Source organism: Ahaetulla prasina, chromosome 1, assembly GCF_028640845.1.
Source record: "Ahaetulla prasina isolate Xishuangbanna chromosome 1, ASM2864084v1, whole genome shotgun sequence".
NCBI classification, from domain to species: domain Eukaryota; kingdom Metazoa; phylum Chordata; class Lepidosauria; order Squamata; family Colubridae; genus Ahaetulla; species Ahaetulla prasina.
In genome coordinates, this window is record NC_080539.1 from 333,404,026 (window position 1) to 333,421,150 (window position 17,125).

General features: G+C 34.8%; 1 protein-coding gene across 1 annotated transcript in view; it reads left to right on the forward strand.

Moving 5' to 3' along the window:
* The first annotated feature begins 1,049 nt into the window (after window positions 1–1,049).
* TUNAR (TCL1 upstream neural differentiation-associated RNA) overlaps window positions 1,050–17,125 on the forward strand; it is a 60,634-nt gene continuing 44,558 nt past the window's right edge. Inside the window, exons 1-3 of the mRNA XM_058162639.1 lie at window positions 1,050–1,151; window positions 2,325–2,436; window positions 5,890–6,251. The gene's annotated coding sequence lies outside the window, so the exon portion shown is untranslated. The remainder of the gene's footprint in view (window positions 1,152–2,324; window positions 2,437–5,889; window positions 6,252–17,125) is intronic.

Here is a 17,125-nt window from a genome sequence, read left to right on the forward strand (position 1 = left end):
CAGCCATCATGGTTGCCCCAAAGGTGCTTTTTCAAGAGGCAACTGGACTTTCTGGTTTTTCTTTGAAGAAAGAGTTTGAGATTATTACTTTATTCCTTTCTGCCTGTTATACAGGAACCTCCCCAGACTTTCAGACCCATCCTGGGAATGGATAGATAAGGCTCTACAGAGCTCAAGGGGATTAGTCCTGGATCTCTTGAGGTTGGGCAAGGACTTGAGGCTAGTTTCAAGCTTGAGGCCTCCCCCCTGATTTTCCCAACAATACAATTGAAAATTGAATATTAGTCCAGATGAATTCATAGCCTGATCTGAAAGGCAGTTATTACTTATATTTCTGGATTTTTTCTTAGATTTTTTTCCTCCAAAATAAATATAGTTTTGATATTGACATATATGAATAATATCTTTCTCTCTCTCTTGCACATAAAGATACACACCAGTTAGTTTCAGACAAATATACAGGAAAATGATATCAGATCCAAAATTTAAGAAAATGGATTTAATTCATAATATTAAAGTACATGGATTGGAATAAAGTTTTTCTTCAGAATGCATATATGATGGAGCTCTTAGTTCAATAGCCATGTAGAAAAATATGGAAAAACTACATATAAATATTAGTATATTAGAAAAAACACATATATATACAAAATAGGGAAACCCATAGATAGAAATAAATGCTTTTTAATATTCATTTCTAAACAATTGCACACTGATACAAACTAGACACAACCATTAGAGATATGCAAAACTAACTCATGCCACTAATATTCTAGTCACCATTAATCTCTCAGAACATACGTATTGTGTATCTCTTAACTCACATTCCTAAATATTTAATTTCTGAGATATAATTACTAATGCAAGTAGTCCTTAACTTACAACCACAATTGAGACCGGAACCTCTGTTGCTAAGATATGTGGTCATTAAGTGAGTTGTGCCGGATTTTACAGCCTTTTTGTAATGGTTGTTAAATGAATCATGTGGGACTTAGACAAATAATTGTTCCTCATTGATTTTGCTTGTTAGAATTCACCTGGAAGGTAGAAAATGATGATCATCTGACCTCAGGATACTGCAACCATCATAAGTACATGCCAAGCACCTGAATTGGTCATAAGAACACAGTAATGCTGCAGTGGTTGCAAGGGTAAGGACCAGTTGTAAGTCATTTTTTTCAGTATGGCCATAACTTTGAAGGGTTGCTAAACAAATGATTGTACATTCCAATTCACATTCCAATATGACTCTGGTATTTCAATATTAAGATCTTGAATGAGAACTTTATCTATAAGGATTAAAGAGCATAATTATAAAGTTGTTTGGAAATGGTATTTGACTCCAGTAAGATTGTCACAAATGGATAAAAAAATTAGTGAAAAATGTTGGAGATGTGAGATGGAATCGGGGACTTATGAACATATGTGGTATAAATGTGATAAGGTTAAAAAGTTTTGGCAACAATTGGAGAAAATGATATTTGAAATGATGGGGAAAGTAATAATATTGAGAGTGGAAACTATATTATTGTTGGTAATTAAGGAAATAGAATTAACAAAATATGAAAAAGAATTGATTAGAATTATGATTATAATAGGTAGAATTATAATAGCTAGATATTGGAAATTAGATGTGATTTTTAGAATAGAAGAGTGGAATTCTGAAATGTGGAAATTAGCCTTAAATGATAAAATGACATGTGATATTAAAATTAGAAGTGGTGTGTATAAAGAAGATATTTTCTGGAAGACTTGGAAACCATTCGTGGACTATGCGCTTGGAACATTGGATGCCTCGGTACCTGTACCTCGAGAACGTGGATTTTGGCAATCATGAGGATATATCCAAAGACCCAAATCTTCCCTTTTTTTTATGTATAGCACAAGGATGGAAAAATGTATTTTCTTTTTTCTTTTTTTTTTCTGTTTGTTTGTAATGTTAAAAAATTTTTTAAAAAATAAAATAAAAACAAAAAAAAATGATTGTACATTGAGTGCAATTTGAGTACATTGAATATATTGAGTACTATCTGTAGTTCCAAACAGTAATGAGTTTTACCATTGCTATTTGTAAAATAGGAAGCCTGTTTTTATTTTGTCTTAAAGCCGGTTCAGGGAATGGTTGTTTGTTACTTAGATGATATCTTAGTTTTCCTTCAAGATGTCAAGATGGCTTACCTAATATTCTCTCCTGCAAGTTTTTCCCTACAATAGGCCTGTGAGGTGCCTCAGATAGTCACTGACCCAAATTTATTAAGTGAGTTTCCATAGTTGAGAGTAGACTTGATTTTATTATCCAAAGAAGGGGTGTTTTTCTGTTTCAGGTTCAAGCCACTATATCTGCTGATTCCCATTTGAACAGGACAGGACAGGACAGGACAAAACAACAGAGTTGGAAGGGACCTTGACGATCTTATTGTCCACTCCCCTGCTTAGGTAGGAAATCCTATAGAATTTCAGATGAATGGTAATGTCCAATCTCTTCTTAAAAACTTCCAGTGTTGGAACATCCACAACTTCTGGAAGCAAGTCATTCCGCTGATTATTTTTCTAACTGTCAGAAAATGTCTCCTTAGTTCAAGGTTGCTTCTCTTCTTGATTAGTTTCCATCCATTGCTTCTTGCCCTTCCTTTAGGTCCTTTGGAGAATAGGTTGACTCCCCCTTCTTTGTGGCTGAAACATTTGGCAATCCCTTAGATATTGCAATACTGCTATCATGTCACTCCTAGTCCTTGTTTTCATTAAACTAGTCATGCCCAATTCCAGCAGCCGTTCTTTATATGTTTTAGCCTCCAGTCCCCTAACCAGCTTTGTTGCTCTTCTCTGCACTCTTTCTAGAGTCTCAACATCTTTTTTACATTGTGAAAACCAAAACTGGATGCTGTATTCCAAGTGGGGCCTTACCAAGGCATTATTGAGTGGTATTAACACTTCATGTGATCTTGATTCTATCCCTCTGTTAATGCAGCATAGAACTGTGTTGGCTTTTTTGGCTGCTGCAGCACCTTTTATACCTCTCTGAATTTTTAAATCTAATTTGTCAATTAAAATGAAAAGTATATTAGGAAAATGCTGCACAAAATATATGTATTTATACAAAATGATATACAAAATGTGTTGTGTTAAAATTTGTGAAAAGTGAATACATATAATATGGCAAATATTTGTAGAGTAGGAGAAATATGCAACATAAACATTTTATTTATTAACAAATTTATATAGCTGCCCAAGTCACACATAAGTGAATCCAGGTGGCTTAAAAAAATTAATTGGTTTTTACAATACTATCAAACTAGCATTGTAAAGGATTAATTGAAAGCAGGAATAGATAACTGAGAAATTGAAGAAAATCAAATGAGCGAATTGGCCATCTTTTCTTGTTTATATTGGGACCGCTCTGTTTTAGCTTGTATTTCAGACAGCAAAAGGATAATTTTGTAGTCTTGATGTTTTCAGGCTGCTGACATGGTGGGATTTAGAATTTCTTGATCAATTTCAGTCTACCTGAATATTTTATTATTTATGGAACAGATAAGACTGTACAATATGATTTTCCATTCATGCATGTCATAAAGATGTACTCAGATAAACGTTTTCTCCTGTAATAATTTTTTGATTGTATGAGATAAAAACAACAAGAAAATTATGAACTGTAAGTGCTTAAGAAAGAATTTTTTCAGCTATGTTCATTGATTTGGTAACATACCTTATAGTATGTTGAAATTCTGTTTTAATAGTACAGTCATTTTCATAAGTATGAAAATTAGAAAAGCCAATTTGTACATTTGTAGCACTGATCAGTAGAATCCTATTGGCACAAGACTTTGTATGCTTGATGAGGATCAGGTTACTTTCTTCTTTTTCCTCCTCTTCCTTTCTACACAGAATGAAATAGTAGTCTCGGGTAAAGGATCCCAAAGGATGGGCAGTCTCTACATCTTTCTCTCTAGGCCCCTCTTCCATTTAATTTTGATAAAGGGCAAAGCTGTGTTCAATCTGGCCTCTCTTCCCCGCTGCTGCCCTCTGATATTGCAGAGGCCAATGTTGAAGTAAGACTTAGCAACCAGTTTGATTGCAGTACCCCTTCCAGGCCAGCCAGCCCTGTTGCCAGAAAGGTTGTTAGCTCTACTAATTAGAAGGCAGTAGTGCAAACAACCTCTAAAAAAAAGAAAGAGAGAGAAAACCACCTCATTTTATCACAAAACATAGAATATTACTTATCCTTTCATTTGATATTTCAAAAGGTCTTCTCATGAATTTAAACTGATGTTTACCAGTCTAATTATTTTAATCATTTCATATCAAATCCTGCACTTGTTACTAGCGACGTCCCCCAAGGCAGCGTTCTAGGACCAACACGCTTCATACTATACATAAATGACCTTTCTGATCATATTATAAGTAACTCCGTTCTCTTTGCCGATAATGTAAGACTATTTAACACCACCAACCAAGCTGCTACCCTTTAAAAAGACCTTGACTTTTTGACGTGTCAGAATGGTCAAAAATTTGGCAACTCCAAATCTCAACCAACAAATGCTCTGTCTTACATATTGGCAAAAGGAATCAGAACACAAAATACAAACTGAGTGGACATGACCTTGTAGATGACTCTCACTCTGTCAAGGACCTTGGAGTACTTATATCAAAGGATCGAAGTGCAAAAGCCTACTGTAACAACATCACCAAAAAGGCATTAAGGGTTGTAAACCTAATCTTACATAGTTTCTTCTCCAGTAATATTACACTACTAACCAGAGCATACAAAACATTTGCTAGACTAATTCTCGAATACAGCTCATCTGCCTGGAACCTGTACTGCATATCGGACATTAATATAATTGAACATGTCCAGAAATATTGAACATGTCCAGAGTCCTCCACTCCTCTGCTTGCAACAAAATACCTTATGCTACCAGACTTGAAATTCTGGGCTTAGAAAATTTAGAACTATGGTGCCTTCGGTATGACCTAAGCATAGCTCATAAAATCATCTGCTACAATTTCCTATCTGTCAACGACTATTTCAGCTTCAACCACAACAATACACGAGCACACAACAGATAAAAACTTAAGGTAAACCGCACCAAACTCAATTGCAGAAAATATGACTTCAGCAACAGAGTGGTCAATGCCTGGAATGCACTACCTGACTCTGTGGTTTCATCCCCAAACCCCCAAAATTTTAACCTTAGACTGGCTACTGTTGACCTCACCCCATTCCTAAGAGATCTGTAAGGGGTGTGCATAAGAGCACCAGCGTGCCTACCGTCCCTGTCCTAATGTTCCCTTTAATTGTATTCATTTTATGTATTCAATTCATGCTTATACTTATATATATTATCTAATACGTACTCGACAAATAAATAAATAAATAAATAAATAAATAAAAATCTCAGGGTAAGCCCTGTACATATCAATGTATATTGAAACACTGAGAAAGGATATAACTCACAGACTAATCTTGCTCTTTTTCACTGAAACTGTGAGGCTTAAACATCAGCCAAATGAAAACATGTTGCTGTATAAGCTTAGCTGATCCAACCAATTCTTTTCCCTACAAGACAGTTTTGCTGTGTTTCAACCGTTTTATTTTGTTTTAAACCCCCCCCCCCTCCCCAAGGAGTGTAATTCAAAGCAATCACAAGATGCTCAACCTCTCCCGCTGTTTCTTCTGCTGCTACTTGTTCCTTTTTCTTGTTATTCTGAATTGAATCTCCACACAGCCATGTGTATCTTTGCTTGCTTTCTTGCCTTATTCGAAGCCAGGGGCTGCCTTCCAGTTTGATGAATACCAACTGTTTGATTTGGGAAATGCCCATGCCTGTGAGAGCATTCTGCATCTCTGAAGAGTTCAGATTCATTTGCTCCTCTTCCTTCTTTTTCCAGGCAGGCAACGCAGAAGCTGTATAAATAGCCAAGTCTGTGCTATCTCCAGTTTGAGATAATCCAAGCATCTCAGAAGCGAGGCATACAGCAGGGAGAGCATCGAGCAGCTTCCAAAATGAAAGATGATGTATATTTCAGACTCAATCTCCTGAGCAATCTTGGGAAGCTTGGATGGATTACAATAATACTTCAGCAAGGCTGCTGATATCCATAAAGAGCTGTCACTAACCAAGCGGGATAAGAGCTGGAGAGAATGTTATTCTTTCCACATCAGATTAATTTGAAGAGCTGATATCCTGGAGAGGATAAAACCTGAACATTCTGATGGATTAAACTTTTAAAACGCTTTATTAGTGGAATGGGTGAGTCTTAAGGCTTCTTTTAATTTTCAAGAGGAAAATGGTATGATAGTAATTCTTAACAATTCACTATTATAACACTTTGGCAATTATTTCACTGTTTACTGTTGCCAGAGTGGTACTTTTTTTTTGCTGTTATATCTTAGCCATGCTTAAAATCATCTATGCAAGCAAGGGTGTTATTAAGCTGGATAAGTTTGGATGCTAAAATATTAGACTCGACTCTTCTGAAATAAATCTTACTTGATGTACCTGTTTTTAGGTAACAATACATGGGCTGGGCTGCATGATTCCAAAATGTATATTTTCATTTTCTTTCTCAACCTTTGTTATACCAAAGCTTTTACGTCACTGGGTTTTCACACAAATCAGAATTCCATTCATTTCAACATTCCATTATTTTGAACATTGACAAGGGGAATAGAAGCCTCAGATTAAAATGAAGTTTGTGAATGGGGTTTATAGTTAATCTGTGCTACTTGATTCATCTCCAAAACTACTGAAAGACTGAGGATCTATACTTTAAGGGTTCATACTTTTAAATAAAAAGATCATTAGATTTTTTTTTGTTAATGAAGATTTTTTTTAAAACACACACATACACACACACATTGCTTTTAAAAGGTTTATATACTGTAGTTTTTATTATGAGAGCTATTTTCAATATAAAAAAAGAATACTTGTATTTTAATTCAATTTTCTTTTTTTTCTTTTTTTCATTTTCAATTTTCATTCAGTACCTTTTGTCGTAAAATTATTATAAAATAAAGTTACTATAGGCTTAAGATACCATCTTAAGACTGACGTCAGAGAAATGGCTAATAAGTAAGAGACAATGTTGAAGATAAATATTAACTGTATCTTTATAAAACGGAAAACTATATTTGCTTATAAAAAGCAATATTTTTAAAAATTAGCTTATATTTTAGTTATGAAATCTGAACATCAGCCTATCAACAGAGGCAAATTATAACTGAAATCTATGATTAGCTATATGCTTAATTAATAGCAGACACAATATTACATTTTCTCCATTGGATAATGATTTAGCACCTCTGCTTGTTTACAGTTCAAAAGTAACTCATGAGGAGTCGAAGAAAAGAGGTGAGATATTAAAATATAAAGATTTAAAAGAATGATACAGAGAAATAAGAATCTAGAAGTGAAAGGGTATCTTTGTTTGTAAAGAGCAAATAAACAAGAAATATATAATATTGCTCTTTATCAGTAAAAAGCTACAATATGAGAGTTCTCAGGAATTTATTTGACATTAGCTCTTTTTTGTAATAGATTCTGTTGGACTCTGAGCAAAATATAGCATAACTAATTAAATTTTTAAAAATCTGAAAATGAAATTTGTTTAGTCCTCTCAATTTTCTAATGCATGTTGAACTCTAATCACATTTCCCTGGAAGTAAATCCATAAACAACCAGTGGAACATACTTATTTGTTTTCAAGAGATGTGCTTGAGGGATTTGCATTACAGATCTGAACATGTTTACACCGGCATACTCAGTGTGCTTTGGCTTACAACTTTAGCATCCTTTCTGCAAACATTATTAAGCGAATTAATACGTGAGTTTATTAAAATAGGGTTTAAAATTTAACTAAAAATGAAAATAGTTCCATAGAAAAGACAAACCATTTAATGTTATTAATGAGAGTGGTATCTTTAAAAGTAACCTTTAAAATTCAGTTTTCCACTCCTACTTCTAATGTTTAGTCAAACAATTCCAAGTATTGAGATTATCTGCATTGAAAGTCTAAGTAAGATTAATTAGGATTATAAAGAGGGATCCAAATATCCAAAATATTTATCTCACAATTTCAGTTTTTACAGTAATTTCTGATTTTGGATGGGGAGGGGGCACTATATAAACTGATTTCTCAATTTGAAGCATAATTCCTTTTTATTTTCTTGGAGGCTGATTCAATGCAAAAAAAAATAAATGGCCCCAATTCTTTAGAAAATGTTTCATCTGTACAAATTGCAGTGCACGGAAGCAGATTTTCCTCTTTATATATCAAAGCAATAATGCCTACTAATACAAACAAGTGATAACATACTCTTATAATACTAATTCAGTATAATGTTGTTTTATCCTTTAGTGAACTGATATAATTTTCTCTTTGCTTTTTCCTTGAGGTATATGTGGTAAAGTCAAATTTAATATGTGGCATTTATATAACAAATATAACTATTAGTTTGCTGAAGTTATTAGAAGACGTTCACCTTTTCAAAGTGTAAATTGGCTTAAATCTAAAAGAATTTGAGGCAAATAATCACCCTTGAGATTTGGGAAATTCACACCCTACATGTCATGTCTTATAGTCAGGAGGATTATTGTTTCTGAAACAAAAAAAAATTACATCTGTCAAATTTAGAGATAATTTGATCCACTTTGGATGTTTCTATTTGGTAATCCTGCAAATTCAACTAGATTATTCCAGCAGTTTTGCATGTCCTTTTTGTTACAAATAATTGGATGAGGATGAGGATGAGGATGAGGATGAGGATACTACCATTTGGGTGAATGCTGTGATTCCATTTCAGCCCTATAACATAGTCCTTTCCTCTGCCCATAAAGTGGACTACCATTAGTAAAGGAACGTTCTGCACATCTGGCAGAAAAGAGGGGATATAGCAGAAGACTTGGACACCTCTAATGGCAATGAAGGAAATGAGCATTTTAAAACTAAACTGATGAAAATATCACTTTTGTTTGTTTTGCTTCTGAGAGGCTGCTATATAAAATCTAAATAGAGACACCTATCACTTCTGCAAGGGATTTTTGAGCACACTTTTTGTTTTGGGTGCTGCTTTAGGTAGTTGATTGCAAATGTGCCGTAGATTTTAGCTAGGCAGATTAAGAAATCATCAGTTTAGGACACATCCCTCCACTCTGAAACCTCACCTGCAAATTTTAGGATGTGAAGCCCATTTCCTGGCGATGTTGTAGGAGATCTGATATCAGAAGCCATCTGCTTCCCTTGACTGTTATAGAATAGTCCATCACAGAAAGAACAGCTATCCAGTAAAAATTAAATACAGTTATATGGATTTAAGGCCTGAATTAGATTGTTTTATGGTGCCAGAGGAATTGGATTAATCTATTTCCCCATGCATCAGTTCTAAATGGAAGCTCTGACACTAAAAATTGCTATTTATTGCTCAAAAGGAAACTAGAGGCATCGTGTTAATTTTTTAATGACTTTTCCCATTTTAGGTAAATAGCAACTCTTTTGTAGGAATGAATTAGATCCAGCCATGGAAGACTAGTTTCACCAATAAATAAGTAGAGGCAATCAGCTTGTGTGTATTAAAAAAAGTGCTAGAGGAAAAAAACTGCATGACATTCAGCTTTCCTTGTGCCCTCTAGATACAAGGATGCTGCCTTATTAGGATAGTGAAGATATCTGGGATAATGTTGAACCAAGATTCAACTGTCAATCAAATCAGTTTTTTTATACAGAATGGAAGAGATAGCTCCATTTTGATACTCACATTGGAAGCATGTCTTACATTAGCCATGAATTCACACAACATGAACTACATTGGCTATGGTCGTTGTTTTGCTGATTATTTTAGTTTTAAAAAACAGAAATAAAACAAAGTATCTGATTAAAAGAAAACCTGGCCTCACCATTACCACTATTTTTACTTACACTGACTCACAAAGCAGTAGAATAGTGTTCAAACCCAGTTTCAGCTACATATCCAGACGTAATTTTAATGGCAATTTAACATCCCAGATCACCGCTGAGGGAGTGTTCCAGGTCAGAAACAGGTTTAGTCATAAGTAGTACAGACTATTTATTTATTTATTTATTTTGTATATAGTATATTTGTATAAAGGAAGAAATAGCTGCGATCACACATTGCTCCCAGAAGCACGAAGCTGAAGCCTGAGGATGACGAATGAGACTTCGTTGAAACGTCGCCAAGACACTTCCAATTTTACACGGGAGAAAACCCGAACAACCAAAGACCTATATACAAACACCCGTGAAAACCTCAGAAAACAAATATATATATATATATTTATATATAAGCATAAGCATGAAATAATTATACAATATATAAGCATATATATGAGTATGAGTATGTAATAACTATATTAATTGGATATAATGAAAGGAAACAATAGGACAGGAACAGTAGGCAAATTTGTGCTCTTATGCATGCCCCTTACAGACCTCTTAGGAATGGGGTGAGATCAATGGTAGATAGTTTTTGTTGAAGCTTTGGAGATTTTGGGAAGAGACCACAGAGTCAGGTAGTGTATTCCAAGCATTAATAACTCTGTTACTGAAGTCATATTTTCTGTAATCAAGATTGGAGCGGTTAACATTAAGCTTAAATCTATTGTGTGCTCATGTATTGTTGCAAATGAAGCTGAAGTAGTCAGCAGAAATAGAATGAAATACAAATCAGCAGAACCTGGATTGGTTGGTGAGCTGAAGGAGATATGCAGAGCAAACTCTCAAAATTTCAGGTGCTTTTACAAGTCTTTATCTGCAGCATCCTGTAACAATTTTAAATGTGGCGGTTCAGTAAATGTCATTAAAACACAGTTGATTTAGTTGAGTTAAAAAAAAAATAGGTCAGAACTGCTTTGTAAATATTTCAGTTCAATCTATTCATCTGTCAATTGCAGTAAAACATATATAATTATTTGCTTTTTCCACAGTTTATATTACATTATAATATAATATATTATATATAAGCATAAGCATGAAATAATTATACAATATATAAGCATATATATGAGTATGAGTATGTAATAACTATATTAATTGGATATAATGAAAGGAAACAATAGGACAGGAACGGTAGGCAAATTTGTGCTCTTATGCATGCCCCTTACAGACCTCTTAGGAATGGGGTGAGATCAATGGTAGATAGTTTTTGTTGAAGCTTTGGAGATTTTGGGAAGAGACCACAGAGTCAGGTAGTGTATTCCAAGCATTAATAACTCTGTTACTGAAGTCATATTTTCTGCAATCAAGATTGGAGCGGTTAACATTAAGCTTAAATCTATTGTGTGCTCATGTATTGTTGCAAATGAAGCTGAAGTAGTCAGCAGAAATAGAATGAAATACAAATCAGCAGAACCTGGATTGGTTGGTGAGCTGAAGGAGATATGCAGAGCAAACTCTCAAAATTTCAGGTGCTTTTACAAGTCTTTATCTGCAGCATCCTGTAACAATTTTAAATGTGGCGGTTCAGTAAATGTCATTAAAACACAGTTGATTTAGTTGAGTTAAAAAAAAATAGGTCAGAACTGCTTTGTAAATATTTCAGTTCAATCTATTCATCTGTCAATTGCAGTAAAACATATATAATTATTTGCTTTTTCCACAGTTTATATTACATTATAATATAATATATTATATTTTTATAGTTTATATTATAGTATAACAGATGGCTTGAGAGTGGAATTTCACAAATGATACTGTATGTCAGTAACTTTCTTCAAAAACTGCTGGTGTATCCAAGTTTTCTCTAGAGTCAATCTCCTTTTTCCTATATTTTTGGGAGACTGAGCTAAACTTTTTTTCAATAAAGTAGCCATTGAACTTTATAGGACATTACAACATTAACTTGTTGAAAAGTACATAGGGTATACACATTTCCTACAGACAGTAATTTTTAAACTATGGGATAACTTTCTAGCTTCTTGGAAAGTTATGCTGCCCAGGGTTGTTAGTTGGTTTGACTTTAATTAGAAAATTATAGAAGAGTTAAGATAATGAAAGAAATATTCTTGTCCATTGGTATTATAGTCCAGCTTTATTTAATGTTGAATATTTTAATCATTTATTCACACTGTATTTCACCTAGAAATACAGTATAACGGATACAGTGACATTTTTAACTAGTGCTTTCTTGCAGGCAATCATAGCTATTTAAAGTACTAAAGCTAATGAGGGACCAAAGTCCGCTTTGCCATTTCTCAGAAGTTTTCTTTCTTTCTTTTTTCTTTTTTGAAAAAGTCCGTTTTTGGATGGGGGGGGCTTATTTCCAAAGCAAATCAGAAATTCTTTTTCTTTTACCAGTATTTTTATCTTATTTTACCATGCTATTGCAGTTCCACATTATTCTGCTACCATATAGCTTCTCTGGCTGTCCTCAGTACTCAGCCTGGGAAAAACATTCCAGGAGGAATTCCTTTAGGAAAAAATTATTTAAGATTTCACTGAATTGGGAGAAGGCGGAGAAGATGCAAATTGCTGGAGAGATTATTATATAATGGAAGACACACCATTCAGACCCACCTATAAGTCACCAAGCCTTGAAGTCAATCCAAGATCATTCTCCACTGTGAAAATTTCACAGAGAAAATTTCAAAACTGAGTGAGATCTGATAGGGGGAAATACAGGGTTGTTGCTTTTTGTCTAGTACTAGAGAAGACTCTTTCTACTTTATGGTTTAATCATCTGCAAACTTCTTTGCTTCTCCTTCTTCTGGAATCCTTTCTCAGCTTTTTTTTTTCACTTCAGACTTGCATTTGATTTTCTTCCCATAAATCTATTCTGCTGAGGTAGCACCCACTTTGTATATTCATATATACTTATCAGTGTAAGGTATTTTGTGATAAATCCTTTTTGAAAATAGGCAGGAATGCTCATTGGAGGAGAGTTTCAATGCTAATTTTAGCAGAATACATACCTGGTGGCAAATCTGGTTTCACTGCTAATTGCTACATCATCAGTGAAGAACGAATATGCTCATTCATCTCAGTTTAATTTTAAAAATATTTTATTTCCAAGTCCTCAAATTTATTATTGTGGGCTATTTTTTTTTCTCATTAAATACAATATTTCTCTTCCTTGAGTCATCTAGCTGATTTTCTTTTTAACATTTTTTTAAAAAAACTATCACTTAATTCTCAATTACAATAAAATCAGTCATCTGGAGAAAGTTTTCTGCTTGTTCTACAAAGTTCAGTTAAGAGTGAATCTCAGTTAAGCCAAGAAGTCTTTCTTTAATATTTTGAAAAATTGATCTGTTTTGATGATTTGCTGTTATCAGTTCTAGGAGGCATGGACATAGCCAATAACACAATGAAGAATCTTATAATGGGAAACAATCATATAGCCCTGTAGGTTGCCAAATCCATCCCTTTGTTCAATAAAAGAATCTACTAAATCATCCCCAGCCGCCATTTGAAAACCTCTAAATCGGATATCCATCACATAACAGTGTGATTGTCAGGAAATTCTTTTTAATGTTCACCCTTTCTTTTAAATTTAATCTATTGATCTTTTCCCCTAGAAAAACAATTTTCCTTTTTCCTGGAGCAATCATTTAGGTCATAAACTGAGGACATCTCCCTCTTTGGTTTTCTTTTTAATCAAACATGCACAATTCTGTTGATTCTTCATAAGATTTCTCCTCTGATTATCCTAATTCTCTAAATCTTCTCCAGTTTTTTTTTCCCTTTTAACTGTGATCCCCTGAATTGAACACAATACTTCAGGTGCAACTGAGGTACCAAATTATTGCTCGTATACTGCTAATGGTTCACTGGAATGTCTATATTCTTCTAACATTTACTCATGCCAAACCTGAACCTGTGCATTTGATTTTCCCAACCATGATATAGCTCTTTATATTTGTTATAGTTAAACATCATCATGTGGTATTTGAACTGTCTGTCAATGTCATTTTGAATTATGCTTTGATTCACTAAGATGTTAGACAACCTCCTTAGTTTAGTGCCAATTTAAGACAAATTTAACTCCATTCAGTAAGTCATTTATAAAAATCAGAATTGATTTAAACACACAGAAGAATTTCTTAAAAGAAGACAGTGAAATTTTGATAGAAATAGGCTTAGGAGACTAAGATCTAAACAACACAGTCTAGATGGTGGGGAAATGGCTAATTGAACTGATTAGAATTAAAGGCTGGCTGAATAGTTGTCTGAAAGGAAAATTTTAGAAGATGATTTTTTGATATGTGTTTGGTTCTGGATGAATCTACATTTTCTCCTGAAATATCTCATTTACCATTTGAAGATAAAGATTGCTCTGATTTTAAAAGTCTAAGAGATGCCATGGTATAAAACCATTTCCATTTTTTGAGACTGGCTCTTCAGTTATAACCACACTCCAAGACAGAGATAGCCTGGAGATATTTATTCTGCACAGTGATGATAATTCAATTCTTTGTGCAATATTAGATAATTCCCATACACTGAATATGGGGCTATTTTTGAAAGCTATGTTAAAACACAGCAATGTCTTTCAAGATGTTTTATGTGATTCTGAAAAAAATGATGCTGTTGTATCAAAACATTACAAAAGGGTTGCATCTGTACCCTTCTGTGCGTCAAAGCACCTTTTTGGGGACATGAATACAAAGCAACTCACATATTCCATTGATTATTTTCATTTATATCCTGTCCTTTTCTGAGAACCCAATATTTCCTAAAGGGGCTTTCCCTTCATTTTATCTCCCGCTGTCTCAAATCCCAAGAGATGCTTTGAGTTTTAGAGACAGATTGCAGCCCTGTTTTTGAATAAAAAAATTGTCACATTGTGAGAAGGTATTTAGATTCTCTTTTATATACTGCAGTGTGTGGTATTTTTACAAACATAGATTCTGAGTCAGGGATACAGAGTGTGGGGGTAAGCTGAGAAGTTATTTTTATAAAGGACTGCAAAGTAGGTAGTCAAATTCGATCTATAAAAAAGAAACATCTTGAATTGAAATTAAGACTGCAATATGTGGATGAAAACAAAACTGGATTCCTCCCCCAATCTCTCCCTCCCCCCCCATACCATATGAGACTCCGGCTAAAATAGAACAGCAGAAATGTAGAAAATGCAGAAAACATTTTGCTGAAACATCAATTCTGAGTGGAAGGCTAAAGGATGCTTACTATCAGTGTTTCCCAATAGAACTGGCTCCAGTTTGTCCAGTTTGTCATTGGACAAAATGTCTCCTTTGATTGGTTCCTAAAATTGTGAGACCTGTTGGCTTGCCTGGCAACCAGAATATTAAAACACTGTTGTGAAGCAGCACTGCAGTCTTTTCCTGGAAAGCCTGCAAGTGCCATTTTAATTAGCTTCCAAAGCATTGTGGGAAAATAAATGTGCCTCCCCCAAAGATTCATTGAAGGAGAATCATTAAAATAGTGACTTAAAGTTGTTTGGGGAAAAGGAAGCTTCAGCTTGATTATTATTATAAATAAATGAAACTATTTTTCAGGGTTCTAGGAATTGTCACCTTTACACTGTTGGAGATTGAAGTGTTCTGCAACGTGGGAATGTTCCTGGAAGTATGGGAATATGATCTCATGAATAATTACTGAGGCAGGATTTATGAGTATAACAAGTTATTTATTTGAAGGAACGTATTATAGGTAAAGTCCAGAGCCTAGGTAACTACATCCTATCAGGAAGAAAATCCAAGTCCATGTACTCCATTTGCTTAAGAAGTAAGGTAAAAAGAAATGACCATGGATTAACAATCTAGTAAACCAGGGTGTCATACTCAAGGCCCGGGGTCTGGATCCAGCCCATGGGGGTGCTTAGTTCTGGCCCATGGGATCACCCTGGAAACAGTGAAAGACCAGCCTGCAGTGCCTCTGCCAGTGATAACAGGCTTCTGATCTCTGTTTTCAGCTGCAACGGCCTCCCGCAACTTCTGCCAGTGAAAATGGAATTCAGGAAGGCCGCATACAGCCCTCCTGAGCTCCGTTTTCACTGGCAGAGAGTTGCAGGAGGCCATTGCAGCCAGAAATGGAGCTCGGAAGCCCATTATCGCTGGCAGAGTGCTCGGGCCACCACAGGTCCTGACACGAGTGATGTTGAGGTGGCCACGCCCACCCTGACCATGCCCACCCCGGGCCCCCTGAGGTCAAATACAACCCTCAATGAAATTGAGTTTGACACCCCTGTGCTAGACAAAGAACAGACAGTGATAAAAGAAACAAAGGGTAAATACTTAACTCTGAATGTACTTTCTACTTCCCCCTTGTATTTAGAAGGATACAAGATACTGAAGTATCAATGTCATTGGCTCAACGCCTCCATCATATCCAAGATTTCCCTAGATTATACAATTCAGTTTCCATAAATCTCAGATAGTAGTTAGTTTAAGTTCACAGCAAGGCACAGAACATTCTAAATCCATATGTAATTGAGGGAGATGCATGACAAATGCTAATTACCTAGTTCTTCAGCTTAGTCTCCCTTACAAAAACGCCACAAGAGTCCAAATATACCAGATGAAGGCATGTTGAACAGAAAAAAGGGCAATTGCAGGCAGAAAGCAATCTAAAGGTCAAGTGTCAGTGTATTATACAAGCAATGAGGAAGGGAAAAGAAAATGAGAAAAAGTCCTACACATCCACAGCTACAGGCTTTATACCAGTGATCCTAGAGAACCACAGTAATGTTAGGCAATGCTCATTTAGATAAAGCATGGGTCCTGTTTTATCTAAAAGTAAGTTCTTCCATTGCTTTTATCAAGGAAGTGGCTTCATAATGAAATATGAGCCACAATTAAAAGTTTCAGATGAAGTAAATCCAACCCAACAATCTGATGACCCAGATTGTTGGGGGGCAATAAGTTGACTTTGTATATAATATACAAATGGATGAAGACTATTGCTTGACATAGTGTAAGCCGCCGTGAGTCTTCGGAGAAGGGCGGGATATAAATGCAAATTTTTTAAAAAACAAAAAACCTACAACTAATGTTAGTAGTTTTTCTTTACTTTTTAAAGAGGACATTTCTTAACTTTTTAATTTAATTTCTGCAGAGAACAGCAGGCTCCATTTTTGATGAAAGGAACAATTTAATCATTAGAGGTTGAGCTCTCCCCCCTGTAATTGTAATCCTGATCCAGTTTACCATAT